This window comes from Leptonychotes weddellii, chromosome 3 (genome assembly GCF_054177405.1).
Source record: "Leptonychotes weddellii isolate Sample4059 chromosome 3, ASM5417740v2, whole genome shotgun sequence".
In the NCBI taxonomy this organism is placed as follows: domain Eukaryota; kingdom Metazoa; phylum Chordata; class Mammalia; order Carnivora; family Phocidae; genus Leptonychotes; species Leptonychotes weddellii.
Window position 1 is genome coordinate 47,896,409 of NC_138371.1, and position 6,995 is coordinate 47,903,403.

A 6,995-nucleotide genomic window follows, 5' to 3' on the forward strand; every position below is an offset into this window, starting at 1 on the left:
ACTGAGCAGGGAGACTGATGCGGGTCTTGATCCCAGGACCCTGAGATCTTGACCTGAACCAAAAGCAGACGCTTAACCGACTGAACCACCCAGGCAAGCTGCCACAGATCTTTTAAATTATAAATCCGTTTGACTTTCTCTTTCAGAAGATCCTACTAAATGTAGAGATAAATTAGAAAGATTAGTGGCCATTGACAACCCCCATCACAGAAGGAACAGAGGACCAAAATTATTCCTAGGCTCTCCTATAAATTATCAGCTGAAGACATGTTCGGGGGCTGATAGAAGCTAGGTTTGAACTGTACACTCAGAAAGAAGGCTTTTTTAAAAACACTTTACACAAACTTTACAAAGACACAAATCTTTTGATCCCTATCTTAGATAGACATCTCCCCGCTATAAAGAAGCAAGCGTATTTGGAAAGGCGGGTTGTTCCTTGATAGTCCGGCTTCAATCCAGTTATTCAGTGAATTGGACACAACCGTCTTTGTCTTAGAAATCTCTACGAAACCAGAAATGTGGCTCTAGAAGCCACCCAAAGCTTACCTATCCTTATCAATCCCCAGGCCTCCACTATTGATCTCAAAATGCTTATAGACATTAAAAAAGATCAGGACATTGGAAACAGAATTGCCTTACACTTACGGAAAGAAAAAAAATAGTAATTATCCTAGACCTCTAAGAATAGTCAAATATGGTCCCCAAACTCCATCTTGGAGAAAACTCGAATTGCCTCTGTGATGTAGATTATCTCTGTCTTCTCTAGGACCTAAGAGCCATTCTTTGAAATGTAAACTTTAGAAGGAGATGTTTCTCATCAAAAGAAAACAAAGGTATGTATCAGGATGTATCTGGAAGTTGGACTAATGAAAAATCTCAAGTGTCTTCTCCGCAAAAATTAGTAGAAAAACTTTAACTATCTGAGTGGGGAACTTAATTTATTCCAACGGCCAAAACAAAATTTGTATCCAACTGTTCTTTATAAACCAGTGAGTTTTGTGCTGTGCCTGACTAATGGCTCAAATTTTAAGGCAATGGCTATGGGGTCACTGTGTCTGTTTGTATGTTTATGCGTGTCTATATATGTATATTGTAGATAAAAGTGGTATTTTTCTACTTCTAGTTGATATTGTCAAAATTAATTTGTAAAGAGCTCTATTTACTTGTCTTTAAATTAAGTGTTTATAAATTAAGTATTCTTAAAGTTCTCAGAAATATAATAGAAACTAACCCAAATGCTCTGTGGGTCACATGATCTGGAAAAATACTCAGTATTAAAGCTAGTTTAAGTTCATTGGTTTAGTTAAAATAGACACATCTTTAGAGTTATCAAAACTGAATATAATGCAGACATACAACTTTTATCCTGCTTAGGTCTACTAGTCAAATAAGTTAATGTTTTATATCCCTGTTACAGAAAATTGTCAGCAAGAAAAATAGCCTGGGATGATGGCTGATTTTGTCTAATGGGTCATGAAATTCTCATGGGTAGTCTAAACATAATTGTTGGGTGGAAGTGACTTAGAGAGATGTAAGTGGGATACGAGTTTTTAGGTGAACTTTTTAGCTATAATCACATTTTATGGTATGTGTACTTAAAAATAGTTTCCAAAATCTTTTTGGTAACTTGAATCTTTTGAGTTTAGCTAAGCTAAGTTAAATGATGGAAATTCGTTCAATATCTATATCATTTCCAAATAAGAAAAAAATAGTAAAACATTAATTACTGAACATTGGTTTATCTATTTCTGGCTTTTGGACTACAGAGAAACTAAAGATAAATTTGAGTCTATTAGTAACATGTCTTGTGCTTTATTGAAAGATTATACTATGAAGTAGCACCTGCTTCTAGAAATTATAAAATGTATTCATAAATTTGCCAATCTAAGAAATACCGGTGTACCAGACTATTCACAATAACTTACTTTTTAGTTTTCACTAGAAATTAAAGTTTCTAAGGGCTAAGAGTTCTAGTTTTCTTGTGACTAAAACTACTAGAAATGCTAATGGAAATATCTCCATATGCAAGGAAAGTAGGATATATGTTTTTAGTAAAAGAAGGTATAAGGGATGGAAATGCATTTTTGTTGGAGGGAAAAAAAAAAAGTAAACTTGTCCCAAAGTAAAACTGGCTATTTCAAAAGGAAGAGAGGAAAAATGTATGACAAAATCTGAAGGTTATAAAAGGTTTGTGGAAAGGAATCTTTAAAATTTTTTTAAAGATTTTATTTATTTATTTATTTGAGAGAGAGAGAAAGAGCGAGCACAGTGGGGTGAAGGGCCGAGGGAGAAGCAGTCTCCCTGCTGAGCATGGAGCCCAAGGTGGGGCAAAGTGGGGCTTGATTCTAGGACCCTGGGATCATGACCTGAGCTGAAGGCAGACACTTATCTGACTGAGCCACCCAGGGGCCCCGAAAGGAATCTTTACAAGGGAATTTTAAGCATATTTGGGACTGAATACTATTGAAATGAATTTAATTGAGTAAATGAATTTTAGTATCAGAAGTAAGCTGGTGCAAAATTAGAATTCGGTTTTCTTTCTGTTAACAGGATAATGTTATCTTCAACTATTAGTCTGCTCTTTTTTTTTTTTTTAAGATTTTATTTATTTATTTGACAGGGAGATAGAGAGAGAGCACAAGTAGGCAGAGAGGCAGGCAGAGGGAGAGGGAGAAGCAGACTCTCCACTGAGCAGGGAGCCCGACGTGGGGCTCGATCCCAGGACCCTGGGATCATGACCTGAGCCAAAGGCAGCCGCTTAACCGACTGAGCCACCCAGGTGCCCCGTATTAGTCTGCTCTTGATAAGAAACTATAAAAGGTTTTTCTTTACCTTTTAAAATAATCTGCCTAGAAAGCGAAGATTTTGTACCTCATCAGAATAATTCCTTGTGCTTCATGTTATCTCTATCATCACATCTTTGAATACTTAAGTAAACCTAGTCCTCTCAATATTAAAAGAATTAAGTTTTGCTCAGAATGATGTAACCTTCTATATTTGCCTATGAAATCTTTGTCACTTTGGTTAAATAGATAAGTATTGTTTCACAGTGACCTATGGATCCTATTTAGTCATGAGAACAAAACCCTTTGATATTTTTGACAAACTTCCCCAAATCAAATTCTCCATGAAGTCTTTTTGATCTGGAAGAAATTTTGGGATAATCCAAAGGGTCCCAGGAATATATCGAAAGATCTGTTAAACTAATTAGGCTTATTTGGTATGTTAAGTTCCATGGGAAGCATTGTCACAAGTGATGCTAAACCTTCTTAGATTACATCTATACAGATACATGCTATTAATATATTAATAATGTTAATATGTTATTAATATAACTGTTATTAATGTAAGCATTCTAGAAATTGTATGAAATTCCTAAAAATCTAATATGTCATGTTATCACTTGTAATTCTAATTATCTTGAAGTGTTGTGTGTCACAGAAATAACCAAATTTTCTTGTCAACTGCATTGTAATGAATTCCCATCAGATTTTTAAAAAAGATTTACTTATTTATTTGAGAGAGAGAGAGAAAGAGAGTGTGTGCACACATGCATGCTAGTGGGGAGAGGGGCAGAGGGAGAGAATCCCCTCCCCCCAGCAGACTCCCTGCTGAGCTCAGAGCTTGGAGCTCCTTCCCAGGACCCATGAGATCACTACTTTCACTACTTGAGCCAAAACCAAGAGCCAGATGCTCAACTGACTGAGCCACCCAGGCACCTCCCCTCATCAGATTTTTAACCATGGCTATTTTTATGTCTTTGTCACTTACATAGAGTTATTGTTTTACTCTGATGCTTTTGCAAAATTGTTTGCCAAAGTGCTTCATCTTTAAGAGGACTCCTGTAAACCCTAGAATACAGGTTTCTGATAACTTTAGGATCATAAAACCAAACTGGGAAAAAATGCCCAATGAACTGATGAGGATGATTATAATCTTTGTGACTTTTTTTTTTAAGATTTTTATTTATTTGAGAGAGAGCACTAGCCAGAGAGAGCAGGAGTGGGGAGGGGCAGAGGGAGAAGTAGGCTCCCCGCTGGGCAAAGGGAGCCCGACGCGGGGCTCGATCACAGGACTCCCAGATCATGACCTGAGCCGAAGACAGACGCTTAACCCACTGAGCCACCCAGGTGTCCCAGTGTTTGCAATTTTCTTCCATCTTTTGAGTTGGAATCACTGCCCATTTTCCTGAAGCCCTGAAAACGGAAGCTCGGTGATTTGATCTAAACTTCAAAGAAAGCACCATAATAGTCACGCCAATCTTCTCTGTGCCTGTTGCTGTCAGGGTCACTCAAAAAAGTTTACTGGTACAACCAATGACATCACCAGAGACATTCAAACTGCAAACCAGCACAATCCGTCACATTGGCACTGCCTGCTCTCACCCCATCTGAAGATGCTTCCAGACTGACATCTAGCAATCCCGATTGGTAGCTCTCAGGACTCAGACGCTGGTTTGTAATTTGCTCTGACCTTTAACCTTTGGTTTTCTTGTGTCCATAGAAATGCTTCTTATTAAATACCTGATTGCTTGCTTACAGAATAAAGGCCTAATTTGGGGATCCCACCTGCATCACCTGCTTCCTGAAATAAGGTAACAACTGTTTAACTGAAAATAGCTATTCTCAAGACTGAGACTGGTTCAGTGAGCTCCAGAACCATCTATCAACTTAGCTTCTAGACTGCGAAACTTCTTATTTGAAGTTTCAAAGGTAGGACTGAAGGGGAACAGATTTGCCATTCCCAAATATGCCTCATGGGCATGTTGATTATTTTAAGCTGGTTATTTATTTATTTTTTTTAAAGCAACGGACGTAGAACAAGTTCTAAAAACTGAGTAGAAGTTACCCTTTTGTAAGAGATTTACAGCTTTAAGGGAAATCTCCACATGTAAGGGTGTCTTCCTCACTGTACTAGGAAGAGAGGGATAAATCAATCCCTAGAAATTATTTTTTTTATTACATGTTTTATTTTAATGCCACTATAGTTAACAGTGTTGTATACTTTCAGGTGTACAATACAGTTCTAGAAACTCTTACCAGTGGAGAAGGCAATGACTTAAATCTGCACAACATCCTTACCTTTGTCTGCTGTGCTCTTCCCAGTAACCTCCCATAACGGACTCCAATCCCCAACATCTGCTTTTATCTTTAGCTGAAGATGGTATTTAAGGTGATGGCTTCAGCTCAACATTTGAAATGCTCAACATTTCAGAGACTTACTCAGTCTTCCTGGGTCTCTGCCATATATATAGGAGGTAGACATGGTATTAAACTTCTGTTTGTTTTACTCCTGTTGTTCTATCTTGCATGAATTTAATCATTAAACCAGCCAAACAACCTAGAAGGGAAGAAAGAAAAACTTTTCTCCCCCTACAACATCTTCTGCCAAAATGTAAGTATCTTTTTAGGGCCAATAAAACTTCGAAAAAAAACTCACAAGAGATGGGCACTCTGAAAACTGAAAAAAAAAAAAATACTGCATCTAACCAAAAATATCATCTACAATAAATTTAGAAACAAAAGTTTAAAAATAATGTTTTTTTTTAAGGATTTATTTATTTATGTATTTATTTGAGAGAGAGAGAGAGCGCACAAGCGGGGGTGGGGCAGAGAGAGGGAGAAGCAGACTCCCCATTTCCCACTGAGTAGGGAGCCCATGTGGGGCTCCATCCCAGGACCCTGGGATCATGACTTGAGCTGAAGGCACTTAACAGCCTGAGCCACCCAGGCAGCCCCAAAATAATGTTTTTTTGTAAATTTATTTTATTTCTGAAATCCAAGCAGGTGTTATCAGTATTACAGTGATAATTTCACTTTTTTTAATGTGAAAAATTTATCAGAAACTGTTATACCTTTTCTCAATTCAATGATTATTATTTTTATTTGTGTAATAAGTGAAAGTTAAATTACTTTCCACCTTGATAGCAATTTGAGATGTTTCTTCTGCATGAGTGGTTAAAAATGACTAATCTCTTGAGATCTGTTTTTTTATAAAAACATTATTTGTTGTAGCTTTCAAAGTAAAGAGACTTAAACAAATGGGGAAAATATCCATATCTTTTAATGCAGCTCAACAAAGTATGGCAAATCATCCAAATAATATTGTTTATGATCAGACATATCATGTCACGTCATCTTCAGTGTGAGGTGATCAGAACAACAGATACAACAGACATAAAGGCATGCTTCTCCTCTCTCTAGCACAGCCCATCTGCAATGAAAAGGCCACTTAGTACCCTTTTATTTATCTAGGGTGCAAATGCTTCTGCTTGCCAAAATAAGATAAAAAGTTTCACATTTAAAAATCAAATAAAGAGCTTCAATGCTCACAAAAATTGACAAATTCTAGAAGTCTTCTAATGTGCTAGCCTCGGATGCTGCATTTGCCATGAGCTTGACTAAATAACCTGCTCATCTCTCAGCTCTCCTTTTCTGCCTTCTGCCTTTGAGGTTGCCGAGATGTGTCATCCTGTAGATGAATACAACAAAAAAATTAAAGCGATTTCTCCATGAAGACTTTCTTGTTTTAAGTGTTGCACAGGGGAAAGCTTTACTAGCTACTTCAGTGCCTTGTGAAGAAAAAATATATACTCAGAAAATTGTTGTGTTATAACTAAGAATGTTTTTTAAAAAATGTTTTAAAAGGAGAACATGGAGGCATGGAGAAGTTGTGTGATTTCTCCAAATTGCACTGCTCATTGAAAGTAGGACAGAGATCTTTTGATTTCCAAACTCATGCTTTTACTACTCCTGTGTCTTCCTTAGACAAACTGCGGCAAAATGAGCTCCCATTACAATGAACTCCTCATCCTGGGTGGCCTCTGCTGGAATTTCAGCCACCTCTTTCCTTGCTTTCTCTGCTCCCCAACCTAGTACAAATATACACTACATATCTGATCAGCTTAGAGCATAAAGTGCCACTATTTTGAAACTATTATTCTATTTAAAGGATTTGCTGTGGTCTAAAATAAAATCAGCCACATGACAAATGCT

At 37.1% G+C, this 6,995-nt stretch overlaps 1 long non-coding RNA gene across 1 annotated transcript; it reads left to right on the plus strand.

Annotated features, from left to right (window-relative positions):
* Positions 1 to 764: 764 nt before the first annotated feature.
* LOC145720790 (uncharacterized) lies at positions 765 to 5,206 on the plus strand. The gene is made up of 3 exons (XR_014143997.1): positions 765 to 833; positions 4,286 to 4,454; positions 4,542 to 5,206. It is a non-coding gene; the product is annotated as an uncharacterized LOC145720790 (long non-coding RNA).
* Positions 5,207 to 6,995: the final 1,789 nt, after the last annotated feature.